Source organism: Acinonyx jubatus, chromosome X (assembly GCF_027475565.1).
Source record: "Acinonyx jubatus isolate Ajub_Pintada_27869175 chromosome X, VMU_Ajub_asm_v1.0, whole genome shotgun sequence".
NCBI classification, from domain to species: domain Eukaryota; kingdom Metazoa; phylum Chordata; class Mammalia; order Carnivora; family Felidae; genus Acinonyx; species Acinonyx jubatus.
In genome coordinates this window covers 76,618,811-76,643,574 of record NC_069389.1, presented here as the reverse complement: position 1 = coordinate 76,643,574, position 24,764 = coordinate 76,618,811, and positions in this window count along the sequence as shown.

The window sequence follows — 24,764 nt, the reverse complement described above, 5'->3', positions numbered from 1 at the left end:
TTTTTTTTTAATTTGAGCTGAAGAATATAATGAGTTGAAAAACTCACCAGAGTGTTCAACATCAGACTTGATCAAGCAGAAGAAAGAAGAAAGAATGAGTGAACTCAAGGACACATGATTCTAAATTATGCAGTCAGAGGGACAAAAAGGAAAAATAGGATGAAAAAACTTCAAGAAAGTCTAAGGAATTTAATAAAATACTATAAAGCATTATATATATATATATATATGTATATATATAGTGTGTGTGTGTGTGTGTGTGTGTGTGTGTGTGTGTGTGTGAAAGTGCAAGAAGGAGAAAAGAGCAAGACGAAGGAAAGTTGATTTAAATAAATAACATACAAAAACTTTCCCAATCTGGGGAAGAAAATGAATTTCTAGTTTCAAAAAGTATGAGCAGAAAACTGGTCCAAATCTGCTGGATTCACTATGAATTTTACCAAACAATCAAAGAATTACTCCAATCTTTCTCAAACTGTTAGAAAACTTTCAAACTCATTTTATGAGTCCATATTTATGCTGATATCAAAACCAGCAAACAAAACCAGTACAAAACAAGAAATCCACAGGTCACAATACCTGATGAAGCTAGGCAAAAATCCTCAACAAATAGTAGCAAACTGAATTCTACAGCACATTAAAAGGATCATACACAATGGCTAAGTGAGATTTATGCCTGGAATGTAAGTATTGTTCAATATATGAAATCACTCAATGTAATAATATACTACATAAACCTTTACAAAACATAAAAATCATATAAATGTTTCAATAGATTACAAAAAAGCATTTGACAAAATTTAACACCCATTCATGACAAAAAATTTCACAAACTCAGAGAAGAATATCTCACTAGAATAAAGGCCATAGATGAAAAGCTCATAGTTAACTTTATACTCAATAGTGAAAAACTGAAAAGTTTTCTTCTAAGATCAGGAACAAGGCAGGTATGCCTACTGTCATCCCTTCTGTTAAACATAGTCCTGGACGTCCTAACTGAAGCAGTTAGGTGAGGTAAGAAAATATATCCAAAACAAAATGGAGGCAGTGAAATTATCTCTATTCACAGATAACATAATCTTATATGTAGAAAATTCTAAACATTTCACAAAGAAAAAATGTTGCAAGTAATAAATGAATTTAGTAAAGCTTCAGGATAAAAAATCAATATACAAAAATAAGTTGTGTTTCTACACACTAAAAACAATGTAAAAAGGAAATTAGCAAAACAATTTCATTTATAACAGCATCAAAAACGATAAAAATACTCAGGAATACAGTTAGCCAAAGGGGTAAAAAAACTTGTACAATGAAAATTACCAAAATTAGAAAAGAAAGAAAGAAATGACAATATATTCTGTGTTAATGGATTGGAATAATTAATATTGATAAAATGTTCGTAATACTAAAAACAATTTACAGATTCAATGCAATTTCTATCAAAATGCCAATGGCATTTTTTTAGAAAAATAAGAAAAACAATCCTAACAGTCTATGAAACCACAAAACACCTTGAATTGCCAAAAACAATTTTGATAAAGAAGAACAAAACTGGAAGCATCAAACTTCCTGATTTCAAAACATATTACGAAACTACAGTAATCAATACAGAATGGTACTGGCATAAATACAGACATATAGACCAATAGAACATAGTAGAGAGTCCAGAAATAAATCCCACATATACAGCCAAATGGTTTTTTACAAGGATGCCAAGAGTACACAATGGGGAAACGATAGTCTCTTCAGCAAATGGTGCTGGGAAAACTACATGCAAAGAAATGAAATTAGACTGTATCATATACCATACACAAAAACCAATTTGTTTTGTTTTAAGTTTATTTATTTATTCAGAGAGAGAGAGAGAGATGGGGGCATAGAGAGGGAGACAGAGACAGAGAGAGAGAGAGAATCTCAAGCAGGCTCCATACCTGGAGCCAGAGTGGAGCCAGAAGAGGGGCTTGAATTCACGAACCTTGAGATAATGACCTGAGCTGGAATCTAGAGTTGGTGCTTAACTGACTGAGCCACCCAGGTGCCCTAAAATCAATTTTAAATGGATTAAAGACTTAAACATAAGACCTGCAATTATAAAACTTCTAGAAGGAGACACAAGGAGAAAGCTCATTGGTCTAGGCTGATATCTTAGATATGATATCAAAAGCACATGCAATGAAAGCAAAAACTACATCAAACTAAAAAATTGTGAAGTGAAGGAAAAAAAAGCAGAGTAAAAGGTAATCTACAGAATAGGATAAAATATTTGCAAACCATATATCTGATAGTTAATATACAAAATATATAAGAAACTGCTGTAATCAAAAACAAAAATCAAATAACCAATTAAAAATGGGCAAAATATTTTAAAAGACATTTTCCAAAGAAGACATAAAAATAGCCAAGAGGTATAGTTCATAAAGCTCAATATCACTAATTGTAACAAAAATGTAAATAAAACCCACAATGAGGTCTAACCTAACATCAACTACCATGGCCATTTTCGAAGAAGAAGAAGGAGAAAAGAAAAGGAAAAAGGAAAAGGAAATAACTAGTATTTATTTGCATGTAAAGAAATTGAAACTTTTGTGAATTGTTGGTGACAATGTAAAATAGTGCAGACTGGAAGACAGTGTGGAGATTCCCCCCAAACCAAAAATTGAACTATCACATAACCCAACAATCCCACTAGTGGGTACTTAAACAAAATAATTAAAGCCAGGATTTCAGAGACATTTGCACTGCTGTGTTTATTGCAGCATTAGTCACAATAGCCAAGAGGTGGAAACAAGCTAAATGTTTTTCAATGAATGAATGGATCAAGAAAATGTGGTGTATACATACAATGGATTATTATTTGGCCATAAAAACATAAGGGAATTCTGTCTTATGCTATAATATAGATGAATCTTGAGGATTGTCAGGGAGGAAGACATTCCTCTGCTTTGTGGTTCTTCTAGCTGGATTTAAGATCAAATTGACGTGAGACAGTTTAACAGGCAATAAAATTTAATAGGCATATGTAAGGGGAAGCCACACAGACGTGAAATTCCAAAGACAATGAGGCAACATGAAGTTTATATGAATTAAGGAAATGGGTGGGAGAGAAAACTCATTAGCAAGAAGATTAAAGGAGATGTTTGGAACATCAAGATTGTCCTAAATCAAGATTGTACTTCAGTAAAGGGGGTCTCTGTTAATACTTCTCTTGCTGTGGCAGGCTCTCCTTTTCAGTGTAAATTTAGGCAGTTATGGGGGGAGCAGAGAGCCTTTCCTGAATCTGGTAGATTTTTATTACTTTTAACTTGAAATAATCTTTAAGCCAAAATGGCACATTTTGTGGTGTCTTACCCTGCATCCCATCAGGAAGTTATGCTTAGTGAAGTAATTCAGTCACATAAGGACAAATACTGCATGATTCTATTTATACACTTACTTAAAGTAGTTACACTCATAAAAACAAAGTAATATTGTAGTTTCCTAGGGCTAGGTAGAGGGGGGAAGTTGGCTGTAACTTGGTAAGTATGAAGTTTCTGTCATAAGATTTAAAATGTTCTAGAGATCTGGTGTACAACTTTGTGCTTATAGTTAACAATACTCTACACTTACACATTTGCTAAGAAGATAAATATCATTTTATTTTTTTTACTACAGTTGTTAAAAATGGTAAAGTTGTTAGTGCTTTCCTCTTTCTTTTGACCTTTCTGTACTACTTTTCAATGAATGAGCAGTATCAAACACCAAACATGGAAAAAAAAAAGATTCTTTCTATTGTAAAGTGATTAGCAGCTAAAAATATGATGAGCTATGATCATTTGTTTTGTTTCTCAAACTTCACATATGAGTGAAATCATATGGTGTTTGTCTTGCTCTGACTGACTTATTTTGTTTACATAATACTCTCTAGCACCATCCACATCATTGCAAATGGAAAATTTAATTCTTTTTTAAGGCTGAGTAATTAAGGAGTGTACTTGTGATGAACACTGGGTATTGTAAGTGTTGAATCATTAAATTGTACACCTAAAACTAATATTACACTGTATATGAACTAACTGGAATTTAAATAAAAGTTTATATATATATACATATACATGTGTATATATATACACACACTATATATATATACACATATATATATACACACACTATGTATATATACATACACACACACTAATGCATATATATATGTATGTTAACTAATACATATGTATATATATATAGCTTAGGATTCAGGAGGTTTGATATATGGAAAATATCAAACATAATTTTTCTAATTTATCATACTTGGCAATATTGGTACAAAAAGAAATGTACCAAAAAGGAGAAGAAACAGGTAAGTTCTGATTTCCTGAACCATAAGGGACGGATACCCATGGTAGTACAATACTACTTATTAACTAAAGCACACCAAAATGTAGGTATTTACAGTACATATAATTTTCCTGCCTAGGGGTCTGATTCAGTTTTTAAGTCTTCCTCTTGATCTATAGAATTTAATGTACAATACCATCAAATGTTTTCTCTGCTATGTATCAAATGGGGCTACATTTAAGTAAATATGTAGCACAAAAATATAACTGGAAATAGACCAGTAAATGACAATTCCTTATATGTTTTGTAACAGTTAAAATTCATGCATAATCTTAAAAGGTTTATTTCCCTTACATGACTATTATCATTTCTGTTTTCTTTCAGGTTTGAGGTATTTTTATATTAAATATAATTTGTTGTCAAATTGGTTTCCATACAACACCCAGTACTCATCCCAACAGGTGCCCTCCTCAATGTCCATAACCCACTTTCCCTTTCCCCCCACACCCCATCAACACTCTTTTTTTTCTCTGTATTTAAGAGTCTCTTATGTTTTGCCTCTCTCCCTCTATGTAACTTTTTTCCCCTTCTCCTCCCCCCTGGTCTTCTGTTAAGTTTCTCAGGATCCATATATGAGTGAAAACATATGGTATCTGTCTTTCTCTGCCTGACTTATTTCACTTAGCATAATACCCTCTAGTTCCATCCACGTTGCTGCAAATGGCCAGATTTCATTCTTTCTCATTGCCAAGTAGTATTCCATTGTATATATGAACCACATCTTCTTTTGCAATTGTCAGTTGATGGACATTTAGGCTTTTTCCGTAATTTGGCTATTGTTGAAAATGCTGCTATAAACATTGGGGTACAAGTGCCCCTATGCATCAGCACTTCTGTATCCCTTGGGTAAATTCCTAGCAGTGCTATTGCTGGGTCATAGGGTAGATCTATTTTTAATTTTTTGAGGAACCTCCACCTGAATGTGAGACAGGAAACCATCAAAACGCTAGAGGAGAAAGCAGGAAAAAACCTCTTTGACCTCAGCCACAGCAATTTCTTACTCAATACATGTCCAAAGGCAAGGGAATTAAAAGCAAATGTGAATTATTGGGACCTCATCAAGATAAAAAGCTTCTGCACTGCAAAGGAAACAATCAACAAAACTAAAAGGCAACTGATGGAATGGGAAAAGATATTTGCAAATGACATATTGGATAAAGGGCTAGTATCCAAAACCTATAAAGGTTTGAGGTATTTTTAAAAACATTCTCCCTGAATTTTTTTCTTAGTATATATTATAATGGAGTAATGATTGGTAATAAGGAGGCCCATGAAGTTCCACATGCTTATGGCCTTGACTTTTATTTTATTTTATTTATTTATTTATTTATTTATTTATTTATTTATTTATTTATTATTTACATCCAAGTTAGTAAGCATATACTGCAATAATGATTTCAGGAGTAGATTCCAGTGATTCATCCCCTATGAATAACACCCAGTGCTCATGCCAACACATGTCTTCCTTAATGGCCCTTACCCATTTAGCCATCCCCCCACCCACAGCCTCTCCAGCAACCCTCAGTTTGTTCTCTGTATTTAAGAGTCTTTTATATTTTGTCCCCCTCCTTGTTCTTATATTATTTTTGCCTCACTTCCATAATGTTCTTCTGTTTTGTACCTTAAATTTCACATATGAGTGAAGTTATACTATATATGTGTTTCTCTGACTGACTTATTTTGCTTAGCATAATACCCTCTAGTTCCATCCACATTGTTGCAAATGACAAGATTTCATTCTTTGTGATTGCTGAGTAATATCCATAGTATATATACCACATCTTTATCCATTCATCTGCTAATGGACATTTAGGTTCTTTCTATACTTTGGCTATTGTTAATAGCACTGCTATACACATTGGGGTGCATGTGCCCTTTCAAAACGGCACAGCTGTATCCCATTGATATATACCTAGCAGTGAAATTGATGGTTCATAGGGTAGTTATTTTTTTTTTTTAATTTTTTGAGGAGCCTCCATACTGTTTTCCAGGGAGGCTGCACCAGTTTGCATTCCCACGAGCAGTGCAAACGGTTTCCTCTTTTTCTGCATCCTGGCCAACATCTGTTGTTGCCTGGCTTGTCTGAGGTGGTATCTCATTGTGGTTTTAATTTGTATTTCCCTGATGATGAGTCATGTTGAGCATGTTTTCATGTGTCTCTTAACCATCTGGATGTCTTCTTTGGAAAAGTGTGTATTCACGTATTTTGCCTATTTCTTCACTGAGCTTTTTGTTTTAGGGTGTTGAGTTTGATAAGTTCTCTATAGATTTTGGATACTAACCTTTAACTGATATGTCATTTGCAAATATATTCTCCCATTTCATCAGTTGCCTTTTAGTTTGCCGGATGTTTCCTTCAATGTGCAAAAGCTTTTTATCTTGATGAGGTCCCAATAGTTCATTTTTCTTTTATTTCCCTTGCCTCCAGACATGTGTTGAGTAAGAAATTGCTGGGGCAGAGGCCAAAGAGGTTTTTGCCTGTTTTCTCCTCTAAGATTTTGATGGCTTCCAGTCTTATATTTAGGTCGTTCATCCATTTTGAGTTTATTTTTGTGTATGGTGTAATAAAGTCCATGTTCATTTTTCTGAATGTTGCTGTCCAGTTTTCCCAAAACCATTTGTTGAAAAAACTGTCTTTTTTTCTATTGGATATTCTTTCTTGCTTTGTCAAAGATTAGTTTGGCCATATGCTTGTGGGTCCATTTCTGGGTTATCTATTCTGTTCCATTGATCTAAGTGTCTGTTTTTTTGCTAGTACTATACTGTCTTGATGATTACAGTTTTGTAATACATCTTGAAGTCCGGGATTGTGATGCCTCCAGCTTTGATTTTCTTTTGTTCCTTGGGAGCTTTTTGATTACTGATACAATTTATTTACTGCTTATGGGTCTTTTCAAATTTTCTATTTCTTTTTGTCTCACTTTTGGTAGTTTATATGTTTCTAGGAATTTGTCCATTTCTTCCAGATTGCCCAATTTATTTGCATAACTGCTCATAATTTTCTCTTATTATTGTTTGTATTTCTGTAGTGTTGATTGTGATGTCTCTCTTTTATCCTTGATTTTATTTATTTGGGTCCTATCCTTTTTCTTTTTGATCAAACTGACTAGTGGTTTATCAATGTTGTTAATTCTTTCAAAGAACCAGCTTCTGGTTTCATTGATCTGTTCTACTGTTGTTTTTGTTTGTTTGTTTGTTTGTTTGTTTGTTTTTTGTTTGTTTTTTTTTTTTTTTTTTTTTGGTTTCGGTAACAATTTCTGCTCTAATCTTTATTATCTCCTGCCTTCTTCGGGTTTTGGGTTTTATTTGCTGTTCTTTTTCCAGCTCCTTAAGGCGTAAGATTAGGTTATTTATCTGAGATCTTTCTTCCTTCTTTAGGAAGGCCTGGATTGCTATATAATTCCCTCTTATGACTGTCTTTGTTGCACCCCAGAAGTTGTGGGATCTGGTGTTCTCATTTTCATTGGCTTCCATGTACTTCTTAATTTCCTCTTTAACTGCTTGGTTAGCCCATTCATTCTTTAGTAGGATGTCCATTAGTCTCCAAGTATTTGTTGTCTTTCCAATATTATTTCTTGTGGTTGATTTTTATTTTCATTGTGTTGTGGTCTGAAAATATGCCCAGTATGTTTTCTTTCTTTTTGTACTTATTGAGGGCCGATTTGTGTCCCAGTATGTGATGTATTCAGGAGAATGTTCCATGTGCACTGGAGAAGAATGTATAATATGTTGCTTTAGGGTAAAATGTTTTGAATATATCTGTTAAGTCCATCTATTCCAGTGTCATTCAAAGCTATTGTTTCCTTGTTGATTTTCTGATTAGATGACCTATCCATTGTTGTAAGTGATGTGTTGAAGTCCCCTACTATTATGGTATTATCATAAATGAGTTTCTGTATGTGTGTGATTAATTGATTTACATATTTGGGGGATACACATTGGGGGCATAAATGTTTACAATTGTTAGCAGTTTATAATTGTTAGCTCTTCTCGGTGGATAGACCCCTTAATTATGACATAATGCCCTTCTTCATCTCTTCTTACAGTCTTTATTTTAAAATCTAGATTGTCTGATATAAGTATGGATACCCCAGCTGACTTTTGGTGACCATTAGCATGATAGATGGTTCTCCATCCTCTTGCTTTCCATCTGAAAGTTTCTTTAGGTCTAAAACGGGTCTCTTGTAAACAGCATATAGATGGATGTTGTTTTCTTATCCATTCTGTTACCCTGTGTTTTTTGGTTGGAGTATTTAGTTCACTGACATTTAGAGTGAGTACTGAAAGATAGGAATTTATTGCTGTTGTGTTGTCTGTAGAGTTGGAGTTTCTGGTGATGTTCTCTGGTCCTTTCTAGTTTTTGTTGCTTTTGGTCTTTTTTTAAATCTTTTCTACTCTCAGAGCCCCCTTAAAATTTCTTGCAGTGTTGGTTTAGTGGTCATGAACTCCTTTAGTTTTTGTTTTGCTGGGAAACTTTTTATATTTCCTTCTATTTTCAATGACAACCTTGCTGAATAATGAATTCTTGGATGCATATTTTTCTGATTCAGCACCTTGAATATATCCTGCCACTCCTTTCTAGCCTGCCACGTTTCTGTGGATAGGCCTCTTTCAAACCTGGTCTGTCTTCCCTTGTAGGTTAAGGACGTTTTTTCCATTTCTGCTTTCATAATTCTTTTCCTGTCTATTTTGTGAATTTGACTATGATATGCCTTGTTGATTTGTCTGTTTTTGTTGAATATAATGGGAGTTCTCTGTGATTCTGGACTTCGATGTCTGTGTCTTTCTCCAAGTTAGGTAAGTTTTCTGCTATGATTTGTTCATATAAACCTTCTACCCTTTTTTTCTTTCTTCATCTTCTGGGACTCCTATGATTCAGATGTTATTCCTTTTTAATGAGTCACTGAGTTCTCCCATTCTTATGTCATGCTCTTTTGTCATATTTTTGCTTTTTTCTGTTTCATTTTTATACATAAGTTTTTGCTTGGTACCGCTGATTCTCTGTTCTGCTTCATCCATCCTTGCCACTGTGGCTATCATTCAAGATTACATCTCAGTTATAGAATTTTTAATCTCATCCTGACTAGATTTTACTTGTTTTATATCCACAAGAAATAATTCTATGTTTTTTTTCAACCCCAACTATTATTTTTATTATAGTGATTCTAAATTCTGGTTCAGACATCTTGTTTGTATCTGTGCTGATTAAGTTCCTGACTGTCATTTCTTCCTGTTCTTTCTTTTGGGGAATTCCTTCATTTCATCATTTTGGAAGAAGGAAAATAATAAAATTAAAAATTAAAATTAAAAACATCAGAAAAAATCAAATTAAAGATGCTAGATTCTAGGTGTGATTTGGTCTGGTTGTTGAAAGAAGCTTGATAGAACACAGGAAAAAGGGAAAGAAAAGGAAAACAGAAAAGAGGGAAAATTTTAAAAGATTTAAGAAATGAATACAGTAAAATGGAATGTAACAAAATGATGAAAGTAAAATAGGGTTTAAAAATTTACAGAAAAGTAAAAAAATATATATAGTAGAAAAAATTACAGAAAGTATTTTTTATAAAACTAAAATAAACATTTTTTCTCTTTCTATATTCAAGAATAATAAAAGAAAAGGAAAAATAAATAAATAGATGTACCTGCAAACAGAATGGAATACATTTGAAATTATATCTGGTTTCCCTTGTAAGTAAAACTATGAAGCACTTTATAGTCTGTAAACTAAGCAGGTGGAGAGACTTGTGGTGTTCATCCAGAGCACATTTGGTGCAGTTGGACTGGGCTTGATGTAGCACTGTTTAGATTACTGGGGTGGATTGTTGTGGTGAGTGTACACATGTATGAATATACACAGGAGAGTTGAAAAAGGTATCACCTAGCTACCCATTCTCTGGTATCAGAATTCTGTGCTCTCACTGACTGGCAACCAAGCACCCTTGCTTTGTCTCCAGTCTCCATCTATTCCCTGATTTTGTCTTGTCTACAACCAAGTCATCAGCCTGCTACGTGTCACCTCCCTCCTGAATTTTATCTTAGATTCGGCTGTTTCCATACCTTGCACTTCTTAGGGTCCTGTGGCTTTGACCTTTTCTGACCCTCTGGGGAAGAGTCTCGCCAAGAAATGGGCAGTTGCTGGCCTGCCCCCAGGAACGTTTCCTGACTCCACTGCTTCAGAAGCCCAGAGACTGTGGCTGGGTGCCAAACTGCCCCAGAAAAGTTCACAATATTGTGTAGCAGCAGCGTTTCAGGGATTATGGTAAATCACACATTTGGCACCAGGCTTCACTGCCCACTAAGGTCCTTGTTCCAACACCAGTAAATGTGGCTGTTCTCTGGGGTTCACTGGGAACTTTTGCCTATGGGGAGGCCACACAACCTCTATCCAATGTCCTCTCAGTAGGGGAACCGCCTCTCCCCATATGGCCCAAGGACTTCTCAGACCTTGCTTTCTGCTCCTGGGGATTTTCCCTTCCCACCAGAGCTCTGCCAGGTATCCAACTATGGAATTTCAGACTCTGATATCCCCTGTTCATAGAGTCTTAATGCTATCCAAACCCTCTCCTTTCTCCTTTCTCCCTTTCTTGTTAATTCTCTTATGGCTGTTTCCACTCTTTCTCTTTCTCTCCAACTGCTTTTGGGGGGAGTGCTTTTCCTGTACTATCCCCTCATCTCTGTCCTCTATCTACAAGCAAAAACAGCTCCCTACCCTCCGTGGCTTCTCTCTCCCCAGTTCACCTCTCCATACATCTGCTGAGTTCTGTGGTTCATGTCATGGAGATTGTTGTGTTAACCCCCAGATCAGTTTTCTAGGTGTGCGAGATGGTTTGGTGTTGATCTAGTTGCATTTCAGGGATGAGAGACTCAAAAACCTTCCATGCTGCTCCACCATCTTGGCCCCTCCTTATGGCCTTGACTTTAAAATAAAATATTTCTCTGACTGGATCTTGACTTATCCCTGAGTCAGTTTTCAATTTTTCTGCTCAAGGGTTTAGGAAAAACAAATATACAAACAAACACACAAAACTATGTCTTATAGAACTTTTCTAGAAGGTTCAAAGACAGATAACATTATTTCTCAATGCAATATTTTCCTGATGGAAACTAGAAGATACATCACAAGCTTAACTTTGTTAATGGTTTAACCTACCTGAGACTTTGTTGCAAAATTGTTTTCAGTCTTCCCAACAGTGTTTGCCACTTTTAGTGAAATGTCTGGTTTTTTTTCAGGAGGCTTGTAAATATCTGTTTTTGGTTTAATTTCTTAGTGTTTTTTCAGTTCTAAAATGTTCTGTACCTCTGCACATTAAGAATACATATGAGTTGAGCACAGAGATTGCCCCTATTTCCTGTAAATGTTTTGGACCAAAGTGGAGGCTGTTCCATTGAACAAAATTGCTTTTGGAAAAACAGGCATGTTATCATGGCAACATTGCTATGCATTTTTTAAATGCTGCTTCATATTGCAGACACAAAGAGTTTGTAATAGCACATGTGGTAACTACTGCTTACCACCTGCAAACTGATAATTGAAACAATGCAGGTGGATTTTAGAAGGTACCTTCCAAGCCTAAATCATCATGGTGATATCATGGGCTTATAGTGTTCTGTAAAAACACAGGATAATGTCCCCACACTCTGTCCCCATCCCAAAGTCCCTCCTTCTGCTTCAGCAATGTGTTTTGGCCATTGACAGCAAAGAAATGAATTACATTTGAAGATAACTGATCCCCTTCTGTAGAGCATTATCATCACAGTTGCACAACTTTAATGCTCTGTGTTCGTACATAGATGGTTAGTCTAGAAGAAAGAAAGCATGCAGATTTCTAGTTCCATGCTCTCCTGGATTCTCTGCTAGGTTGGCTGGCATGCACTAACAGCTGCAGTTCTGCCAGCATCTAGTTGGAATTCACCCATCTTTCAAAAGTTGAGATAGTTGAAACATTGAGAGCAATCTGCGTACTTGGGAAAGTTCCAGAATCCTGGTACAAATCAATCTCAAACCTTTAAAATGCATCCTACATTGAATTTACTGTTCAAACTATTGAACTCTTCCCTTTTTTCTCTCCATAATTGTGCAAATCAGCCTAATAAATTCAGCTAATGTGTTAATTCAGGTGATAAAGTTTAAGGTTCATTTAGATTTTCTAATTGCACCTTACATGAGAAATTCAACACCCTGAGTTTGAATATTTTGAATCAGAAAACAAGATCTCATGCTGGCAGCCAACTTTGCAAAAGATAGGTCAGAGACAGAGAATGGTTCAGATAAATCACAAGGAACCCATTGAGCTTTTGCCCATTTCAAGGAATGAATCTTGTGGAAGATAGAAGCAATACACAACTGTGAACAAGAAAGTCTCATTTTATCTTGTGTTTTCCAACTTTGTGTATGTTATGACATACAAAAACTTCAAAGCCCTTACAGTGCTAGCTGAGAAAAGAATGGAATATACATTTATTCTTTTGTTTCAAAGGGCTGAGATCAAAACTTTTCCAGGGACTTAGTGAGTATTATACAAGTTTTGGATTATCCTTGCTTTTTACTGTACCCCACTTTCTGGTACAGTTTCTGATGGTAGCTCTTCCATCTTGGCTTAGTTTCTACTCTGCAACATGGAGCACAGCAGCCTCTTTCATAATAAGTGACTGACTTCAGATCAAATCCACAGGCCTGTACCTAAAGGAAGGAGGTCAATTCGATGCTTTCTACATTTTATACTAATGCTTTCTTCCAGCATTACAAATAACAGTGTGCAGTCTATGTTGTGAGGGCTGTAAAATGAAACTTGAAGTATGATCTATCAAACAGATGTATTTATTAAGCACCTTTTTTTGTGGGGTAGGATAATTAGAAAAATTTTAAGAGTCTTAAGCTTGTCTTTCAGAAGTCCTCAAATCAAAATCAATAATAAATATATGCTTGGATAGTTTTAATCGGAAAACATCCTTAAAGCTCATAAACACTGATACACAAGTGCTTCAAGATAAAAGTTTTAGTTGGGAAGAGATTGATATGGCCCACATGAAAAACTTCTTGAAATTTGAGGTTTAGTTGATAGAGAACCTGTACATTGATCTTGAGAATTTATATATGGCAAAGTGATAATAAAATGCATATGTCTTTGTTACCTCTGGATCCTCACTGTAGAAAAATATGAACATAATGACCAGAATCAAATCACTTCCAGGATGAAAGTTATTGAGAATTTAGGGCTTCTCAAACACAATGGTATAATTTGGGGTTAGGGACTGTTTGCTGAGGAAAGGAAAAAGAGATGAACGTATACCATATGGTCCTGTAGAAAATATCTTTAATATCTACTCAGCAAGTCTTTATGCAGTTTTACATCTAAGTGGTTGTGGTGGTGGTGGGGGATCAGGTTTGGAGAAGCATTAGGTAAGTGCATGGAACATGATCTCAGTAGTCAAAGAGGAGAAATGTTGTGTAAGCCCTCTCTTCTCAGTGGTACAAAATTCCTTTCTTCTCATATGATTTTACTTTCCCATCAAGAGCTTTAGATTTTTTAAGGAATTATTAAATGTAGTTGGATTTATCTATACATAAAATGTCTTTACCGTAGCTTTGTCTGATCAACATTTAGTACACACTGATTGCTATTCTTGGAGCTTCTATTTCATTATAAATAGTGTGCTTGAACATACTTAAGTCATTTTTAAATAAAATGTATGAACACAGAATTACAATAAATGCATTTGTAAGAGTCACTGATGTGTTTTAACTTCTTTGCTGTAAATATATTGTAAATTATTTGTAAGCTGTACATTCTTATATATCAACTTCAGCAGGTTTATAAATATATTATTAGCTCTTTATACTTCCTTGAGAGCCTCCCCTTAAAACAAAGCATTCTTGAATCCAATATAGCTTATTATACTAAGTGTAGATCTAGCAAGAAGGGCCAAATGCAGTATGATACAACTATTTTTTTTAATTTAGAAAATCGAAGAATATGAATATTTCTCACATTTCTGAGTGGAGAAAACATGGGGAAATAATTCTCCATGTCTCTTCAGCAAAGACTAATTGGTCATCACAATTTAGAAATTCTTAGGTATTGGCAATGTACACACTCTATAGTCTCACATTTGAAAATGGAAACTCGTCCTTTTGCATACAATGGGACTGCAGCTAACACGTGGATTTGTCTAAATGCATCTGCATCTCAGGGCATCCATTCTCACTTTATTTTGCAGCTGTTCTTGCTTTCTTTCAGAGGCATATTTGTAAGGACAAAGGTGAAACTGATGTGGGAAACAAAGGTAAAAAAATGAATTTCCTTACTACTTACAGCCCATTGACAAGTTCTTGAAATAGGCAGAATGACCTTCCTCTGGGTGGTCAACTGCCTCGATGTTGGCACTTTGCTAAGGGCAAGAGGCAATCTTAGCTTAATATTGTCCCAACCCACCAGGATTCTGTAATTCTACTTTAACGTATAAAAATTCTTTTGGAAAATTCCTTTATCTCTACCCCCCAAATGTATTTTAGCAATTATCTTCCAATTATATGACCCATTGATATATATCTGAAGGGTCTCATGACTGAGGGTTTACTAAACAGTAATAAATGACCTTTTCCTAGCAATAGCTAGCCCCCTCAGGGTCCTGGAAACCTTGTTTTCAAAACTATTTGGGGATTAGAGCTATCCCTAACTGCCTCCCAACTTGAAAGTATATAATCAGTCACCTGTCACAACCCCAGTGCAGCTCTTTCTGCCCATGGGTCCTGTCTCTGTGCTTTAATAAAACCACCTTCTTGCATCACACATGTCTTAATTCTTTCTTCGCCATTTGCTCCAAACCCCAATGCTTCCACATCAAAACTATGCACTAGAAGCAAATTAAAAGCTGAATATGGCAATATATATCCTCTCATTCACTCTATTTTCTGTATAGTCTCTACTCAGATAGTAGATAAGACCGAAAGGAGTTTTAGACTTTAAGTGTTGAAGGAAATTAGCATACTGAGGTTTTGTGACAGACCTGATATCTGAGCCATAAGATCCCCTTTGGAAGATTGTTATGAGACCTAAATGAGATACTATAGGCAACACTGTTATCACAATGAAAAGCAATAAGGATGCAAGTTAATATTTTCATTATACTTCTATCTAGTTTGCATTTGCCCCAGAACCTGAAGAGTTAATTATAGCACTTTAACTTAAAGGTCTGGCTAGAACAAATGTGGACGGTAAGAAAGACCCCAACATTGCCACCAAGCTTTGAAGTCTGCCAATGCATAGGAAAGGGCTGTCTTGCTGCTGCTGTTTCTGCTACTGCAGTAGAATGTTACAAAGTGACCTACTCTCCTTATTTAGTTAACGAGTTATCACTCTGGGTTTAGAGTTGTATCAAAGGTGCAGCTGCTGCTTGTACCCTGGCTCTTAAAGTTTGAAACCATGGGCCCTGTTATCTGACATTAGAGCCATGGCCTTCATCTAAATAAATAAATACATAAATAAATACATAAATATTTTAAAAAGTCTCTCTGGAGTAACTCAGGAAGAGATTTCCAATTCCTCAATCTTTCCATTTGCTCTTCTTTTTATTAAGTCAACTTCGTGAATTGGGCACTTAGCCAGTTTTGTCAGACATGACAAAAAAAATGAAATGTCTGATGTTGTGAGCAATGCAAGATGGAGGCTGAGCAACAATTTCTTTAATTCTTGCTATGATCTTGTATATGGAGCTTGTAAAAATGTGTGAAGGAAACAACTCAAGATTTCAGTCTGAAAGCCTTGAATGGAGGACTCTCATGCATGTATCATTTGTTGCAATTTGCATATTCCAGCAGAGCAAGGAAGACTTTCTCTTGCCTGAGCAATAGCAAGCTGTGCTGGCCTACAGCCAATAAGAAGGTGCCACCACGTTAAACTTTCATTTTCTTTCAATAAACTTTGGTTCAAAACAACCCCTGCCAACTCCCTTCTTTCCTTTATAAAAGGATGCTCTCCTCCTTTGTTCTGCAGGCTTGCTTATGGTTTACCATAGTTTGCTTTTCACAATTTGTAATTCCTCAGCTATTCCTGAATAAACTCAATATTTCTGGCTGAATCACTTACCTTTTTTTTTTCTTTTAAAAGGTTGATAAACTCAATCCTCACTCTTCTAGGGATATGTTTAGAGTAACATCCCTCAACTTGCTACTAGTTCTTAAGCCTCCATCACCACTTTTCACATATGCCTCTTTCTCACATCTTTGCCATAGGTGTTCCTAAGAAATGAAGAGCACATCTTACTTCCATGTGCCTGTCTAGTAATACTTTTCTTGTTATCAGAGGGAGGTCCCTTGGGAGGAGGATAATATTCTCACTGATGGGCAGCCAAATTGTGTTGAAAGAGAAACCAACTTCTTTAACTCAGTTGTCACTCAAAGAGGAAACCTAAGTCACAATTCTCAAGTTATCTTCCTATCCTCCATGCATAGCACATATGGATTTTTTAGAATAAAATATAACAGATGACCTAAAAAAATTAAAATATAAGACATTCATAGAATTGTGTTATTAAAAATACAATAAATGAAATAACTCAAAAGGTAAATCATTTTTTCCACGATTTCTGCCAGTATTAGAATAAATCTTTTTTTTTTAAATTTCTTCTGTGAGACTAATTGTGCTGCTACTTGCTAATATTTCATAGCACATACAGTGGGTGCCAAGACATATAAATTCTTCAGGCAAAGAAATAGTTACAGCTTCACATATCAAGATGTTTTCCTGGCTGAGGGATCAAGAGAAGAAATACTCCCTAAAATTCATGAAAGTATGTCATATGTCCTAAGGGTAAAGTAAAAGTGAATGTCAACAGGGCCCAGAAATATAGTTTTCCAAGCAAAAATTCCAGTTGAAGGTTAGATGCCATAATGCAGCAGAATTTCCTTGCTTTCAATGCATGCTTAAAGACCTTTGTAATTGATTTGATAGAATGAGAGACATAGAGGGAAGATGGAGAGGTAAGGGAAGATGATGAAGAACCAGGAAGCTCTGTCAATAAAGAAATTGACAGGAACATTAAAAATAGCTGAGCTTTGGGGGACACCTGGGTGGCTCAGTCAGTTAAGTGTCTGACTTTGGCTCAGGTCATGATCTCACGACCTCTGGGTTCAAGCCCTGTGTTGGGCTCTGTGCTGACAGCTCAGAGCCTGAAGCCTGTTTCAGATTCTGTGTCTCCTTCTTTTTTTTTCCCCTCCACTATTCACATTCTGTCTCTATCTCAGAAATAAATAAACATTAGAAAAAAATTTTAAAAAGCTGAGCTTTGGGATGGGACAGCCTAGCAGTATGCAGGGAAAAATGATCCCAAAATATATTTGGCATTTTTATTTATATCCAGTTGAAGATATGAATATATTTTAGCAACTTCTTCCTAATGGTGAAACACTTTCCATGTGATATTAGTATGGACAAATGTATCTCACAATAATAGGATGTCCACAAACTACTTTTTTTTTGATTATTTGTTACAAGAGAGTGATGGAGAAAGAATAAAATGTACTTTTATGTTTTTATGTGATGCTACATCAGACTTTGCTTTTCACTTTTCTTCTTTAACAAAGAAGAAAGAGGAAGGAAACAAGATTAGTTTAAACTGGTTGGGATATTAACTCACTTGAATTGTTGCCCCACTATTGAATTTAACCTAGGAAACACACTGGGAAATTTCTGTGGTTTAAGAAAGTTCAGTTTATACTTTTTTGTTAGTATTAATAAAAATAATATGGATTTAAAGAGAAAAAATTAGTTTGAGAACCAGAAACTCTTCATCTTCTTTCCTCCAAGGGCGGGACAAAAGCAAAAACAAACAATAAAAAGGTCTAAATAGCAGTAAGGGGAACTTAATTTAGACATTAGGAGATCATGGAATTTGTAACTTAGTCAAAAGAACATTAATTTCAATTTCTAACTCCTACAAAATCTCTGAGACTCAGTGTTGCTTAACATATTAGACTGTGGTAAGGAATGGACATGATTATAAGAAAACTGATACATAGCTGACATGAATCAAATTGTTATTGTCCTCACAGGTTTCTACCCAAAAAATGCATAAAATATCAGTGTGCCTTATGAATTCCCAAGACCTGATCTACATCTGTCCGAAAACCACAGTACTCCTGGATCTCTGTCACATTGTTAATATTAAGGAAAAGGAGGAATTTGGAGAGAGGTGGGTGGCCTAGGGCTCGGTGAGGATAGGTTAGACTCTCCTTCACTCAATTCCCAACCTCATTGTAGAATAGGGAACCAAAGTGGCTCATGGTATCCAAAATATTTCAATGTCATTTTATCTCATGTTGGTGATGCTGAAATTTGGTGGTGCTGCAGCTACATGCTATTTGCAATTCAGTATCAGATGTAACTGCAATGTTTTCCTTAATTTCCTTAACCACATTATGAAAAATGTATAATAAAGTTGAATGCTAGAATCTGTGATAAGTTTAGGAATTTATTCAGGAAATGCAAGAGTTTTTAAGGTATTTTCAGCTCAAATGACTCTTTGATGCTATGATTCCTCTAAAAAGTGGAGGAGGGAATTTTGCCTCATTTTATTTGTTACCTTTTCTGTAAAATGAAAGTAACAATGATTCTCCGACTCTTACTTAATTACAAAAATTTTGTAAATTTTCTTTTTATAATGAGGATTACAGGTGATAATTAAGTCATGAAAACAAACCTCTCGTTTTTTCCATGCCATAAAATATGTACAGAAATTAGAGTTTTAAAGTTGGGAATTGATCAAAATTCAAAATTGATCAAAATTGATCAAAATTGTGATGGCCCAAGAGAAATTTAACATTTCTGGTTTCTTCTCTCTATTTTTTTATCGGAATGTATGCCTAGAAAAACTCCTGAGCTAGTTTTCAAGGTTCCATGTCCTCTTCACTTAATGGCAAAATTAAAATAAATGAGGGAGATGGGAAAGAGAGGGAATGCTGGTGTATATGTTTTGGGTGTGACCAGGCCATGGTCACGGATCTAATACATTTTTAAGCCTACTTATGAAAAGTTGGTACAGTTTAGTTGTTAATAGCATGAGCTCTGGTATCAAACAATCCTGGTTTTGATTCCCAGAACTACAATGAATAAAATTATTATTTTTTAAGTTTATTTATTTATTTTGAGAGAGAGAACTCCATGCCGGTTTTGCACTGTCAGCACAGACCCAGATATAGGGCTAGAACTCACAAACCACAAGATCATGACCTGAGCCAAAACCAAGAGTTGGTCACTTAACCTACTGAGCCACCCAGGTGCCCCAACAAAATTATTTAAATATCTTTCTGGCACACAGTAGCAATTGATGTAATATGGCATTTTTAAAAGTCTGTTTGTCATTTTCACCATTTATGGCACATTGGATATCCAAACCAAAATCAAGCCAAAGCTATTTGTAAATATAAATTAAATGCCAACCAGCCATGGGAAAGAGTTTCCAGGCAGAAGCAATAGTCAAATACAACAGAAAATTGGGGGGAGGAGCAGAATAACTAAAACTGGATACAATATACAGCAGTTGTCTCCAAATGGCAAGTGAGAGATAGGAAGTACCCAGCTACTAAATTTTCATGACCAGCATGAACATCTCCTTGTTTACAAAGCTGGCTTTGATCTCCTAGGTCTTTATGTATGGCCAGGTTTCCTGCTGTTATTAGCACTGGAGTGTCTTCAGTTAGTCTCTTAAGATATTTTTCCCCTTCTTAATCTTAAATAGAAATTACAACAAAATCTCACAAGAAAGATACTTCCCATGAGGTATCTAGCACCTGGTGGTTTGAAGAGTTGAGAAAAAGTTCAGATAAAAATAAATTTTTGAACTTTGCCCTTCACTAGAATTTCTTAGCTCATCCAAGTGAGGCTATACTAGTACTCAAGTTTAACAAGCTGTAAGTATAGCAGTCTCTTTGACTTTGTTAAAACTTGAAATATCACTGGTGTGGATCAGCACTCTTTGTAATCAATTGCTTTTTTTGCTTTCGTTCTTTGTTACCCTAAATCAGTTCTGCTGACCAGGGTCTCTAGATACTGCCCTGCAGGTTGTGCACTTTACAACTCCAGGGATGCCATTCACATGGACTTTAATGGGAATATCCACTCCCTGGAGTTGAACAATATGCCTGGCATTGCTGCTGATTTTTAGAATGTACCTTTGGGATCAAGAATACTGTTGTAAATTTAAATTTATCCTCTAATTTCTTATTAGTATTTTTAGGTGATATCTGTATTTACAGTTAGATCTTGATGCCAATTTTTAGTTTCAAAAGATCAGGTAAAGCAATGCTGGTGGATGGCATTTTTAATTTCCTTCTCAGGCAGTAATTAGATAGTTTTTAAAAATATATATTGACTGGACAGTCAAAATATGAGCACAGTAGGGAAGATGTTGAAATGCAGTTGATTTGGCATATGGACTACCCTGGTTGAATATTTTCAAGATATTTGGTGTGGTTTTCAGTTTGGTCTCAGACATTGTATGATAAGCCTATTATTTGAATTGGATTGATTTAAAGAGAATTCTTGTTTGAAGCATGTCTCTGTGGACATGCCTTTTAAGAATCTCCCTTCCATAGATCCATCTAGCTGCGTTACATAGTCCTTAAATAATGGCATACTTGTCAATACTAACATATGGGCATGAAGAGACATCAGAGTCATACAGAGACTGACACACTGGAAAATAAGAACAGGGAAACCAGCTGAGACTCTGGACAAAATGTGATTATTGTAGCATTATTAGTCACATTGATTCCCTCAGTGAAATTTCATTGAACACATAATATGCAGAGGTACTATGGAAGAGAAAGATGAATGATGAATAAATGAAAATTTCAATTTAGAGTTAGTGTCATATAGTTGCTAAGCATATCATCTCTAGAGTCAGGTCACTCAACTTTGAATCTACCTCTGCCTATAGGTGTAACATTGGAAACTTTACTTAAGCTCTCTGTACTTCATTTTTCCTGACTATAAAGTGGGAATCATAAAAGTAATTGCGTTACGAGGTTGTTGTGAGGGTTATGTGAAATAGTCCATGTAAAGCACTAAACTCAGTTCCTGGTACATAGCTCTCAATAAAGAGAGTTACTTTTATTACTACTATTATTATAGCATTAACAATAATTAAGAAGCAGCATAGAACAATTAAGAACATGAGTTCTGGAGCCAGAATGGTTTTTGAATCATAGGTCTACCACTTACCACTATGTGGTACTGGAAAAGTAAAATACCTCTCTGGGTTTGTTTCCATCTTATCTAGTCACCATGTAACTAAGTGGATTGATGCATTTAAAGTGTTTTAAAGAATGTTTGCTCATAATATGCACTTACTAACTGTTAGCTATTATTATTAAAGGTTATATGAATGTGTACTTCTATGATGGATTGAATTCTCCCCCACCAAAAATATGCCCATGTCTTACCCTATCATACTTGTGCATGTGACCTTATTTGGAAATACATCCTAGCAGATGTAATTATGGTAAGAATCTCAAAATAAATTCATCCTGTATATACAGTGGGCCCTAAATCCAATCACTGGCACTCTTATAAGAGAAAAGAGAGGAAGATTTGAGACTCTGATACACAAGATAGAACTTCACATGAACACAGAGGTGAAGATTGGAATTATACTATCACAAACCAAGGAAATCCAGGAGCCAGCATAAGCTGGAAAAGGCAAAGAAGGATTATCTCCTAGAGCCCTTCGAGGAAGTACAGCCTTACTGACACCCTGATTTCTGACTTCTGGCCTCCATAAATTGTGAGAGGATAAATTTCTGTTGTTTAAAGCCACCAGGTTTGCAGTAAATTTTTGTGGCAGCTTCAGGAAACTAACAGATCTGCCAATACTTCCATTTCTTACTCTTAGCAAAAATAAAAAATGAAATAACATTTCCTTTTGTTTTGAACAATCTACCTTTAAATAGTAGAAAAAAATTAAACATTTTAGTACTATTTAGGAGCTTTAAAGCCTGCTTTTTAAATGTAGGTTATTTGCTTCCTGTTAGGGACACTTGGAAGATTGCTTTGTTGAATGCAAATGTGCCTAAGGATTTTGATTCATCTATTCACAAATATATAACATATGTAACAAGTTCAGAACCCTCAGAAATGAAAGCAGAAGGACCCCAAACTCACCTCATCCCATGGACACAACCAGGTAACACTCATATCAGCACAAATTACCCAGAAAACCCAAAGACTGGCAGAAAAAAAAAAAAACACTCCACAGCTCAATGTAGAGAAGAGGCCACATTGAAGAGGTTAGAAAGGGCAGAGACATAGTGGAGGCATATATCCCTTGGGTCTAGGTGCCAAAGGGAGGAAGCCACAGGCATGGAGATGGGTGAGAAACAGACTGTCACACCAGCGAGTGTGCATGGGAAAGAATAATCCCCATAGCATTTGGTTTTGAAAATCTGAAAGGCTGAATTTTATAAGCTCTTACAAATAGTGGGACTTAAAGTCTGGAATTTTAAACATCAGTAGACTCAGCCCCAGGAGAGCCCAGGACATTAGAAGCTGAGTTCTTGCCCTTAAAGAGACAGCACAACAAACAGCCCACAGAGATACAGTTTAGAAGCAGAAGTTTGAAACACACCTGGGGCATATGGAGCAAGAGTTAGTTATTATCTATGGGTTCTCTGAAGGACTTCTCCATTAACAAAGGAGCTGGCAGGTGCCATTTCCATCTTCCACCCTCTTGCATAATCACATGGCCACCTGTGGAAACAAGCTGGGTGCCTGCATTCACTTCCTAACTTGCTTACACCAGGCCTACCCCTTCCAGCCAGGCCTGCTTCAGTTCCAGTGCTGTGGGTCCTATCCCCCAGAAGACAGGAGTCAATCTTCTCAACACTGTATCTCCCAATCTCCTGTGGAGAACACACACACTTTATCAAAACTTCACCCTCCCACCAATTTGAATGTGCTTTCTGAAGCAGCCTGGAAAGGCCCAGACTCCATAGTGGCTACAGATCCCCTGCAAGAGAGAGCCTGTTCCCACAGCTTGTGGCACCATGCCCCTACCCATACAGGCTTTGCACAGCAGCCCAGACTGGAACAGTCTTGATGACAGCTGTCCATACCTTGTGAAAGAGGATCAGTGCCATCTTCTTAAAAGTGCATGCCCTGTTCGCTACTTTCAAGAACAAGAAACATAACTGACTTTTCTAACACAGAAATAGACACAGAGAGTTAGCCAAAATGAGAAGACAGAGGAATATGTCTCAAATGAAAGAACAAGGTGAAAGGACAACAATAAAGGACTTAAGCAAAACAAAGATAAGTAACATGCTTGATAGAGAATTTTAAGTAATGATCTTAAATATACTCACTTGACTTGGTAAAAGAGTGGATGACATCAATGAGACCCTTCACAAAGTAAAAAAAGTAACAGATGAAGAACACAGTAATTTAAATTAAAAATACACATGATGGAATAAATTGCAGGGTAGAGGAGGCAGAGGAACAAACTGAACAGTCTGGAACATACTAAACAGTCTGGAAGACTGTTAATGGAAAGTAATCAAGCTGAGAAAGTAAGAGAAAAAAGAATTATGCAAAAATGGGAATAAACTTTAGGGAACTCAGCAACTCTATCAAGCATAAAAACAACCACATTATAGTGATGCCAGAAGAAGAGAATGAAGAAGGGGCAGAAAGTTTATTTGAAGAAATCATAGCAGAAAACTCTCCTAATCTGGGGAAAGGAGCACATATCCAGATCGAGTAGGCACATAGAGTCCCCCAAAAATTAACCAAGGAGGTTCACAACCACACATATAGTAATTAAAATGGCAAAAAGTAGTGATGAAATTTTTTAAACAGCAAGAGAAAAAAAGACAGTCACATACAAGGGAAACACCATAATACTATCAGCATATTTTTCTGCACAAAATTTTCAAGCCAGAAAGGAGTAGCATGATACCAAGTGCTGAAAGAGAAAAATCTGGAGCCAAGAATACTGTACCCAGCAAGGCTATCATTCAGAATAGGGAAGAGAAAAATTTTCTCAGACAAACAAAGGCTAAAGAAGATCATGACCACTATACCAGCCCTACAAGAAACATTAAAGGAAAATCTTTGGGTGTAAAGGAAAGATCAAAAGTAAGGGTATGAAAAGTAACACACACACACACACACACACACACACGCAGTAAAAATAAGTATATATGTACAAATATGTCAAGAGATTCACAAAATAAAAAGATGTAAAATATGACACCTTATACCTAAAACATTTAGAGGACAAGAGTAAAGAATGGATTCAAACATAAGCAACCATCAACTTCATATAGACTGGATTACAGAAACTGTTATATACAAACCTAATAGTAACCACAAATCAAAAACCAGTGATAGATATGCAAA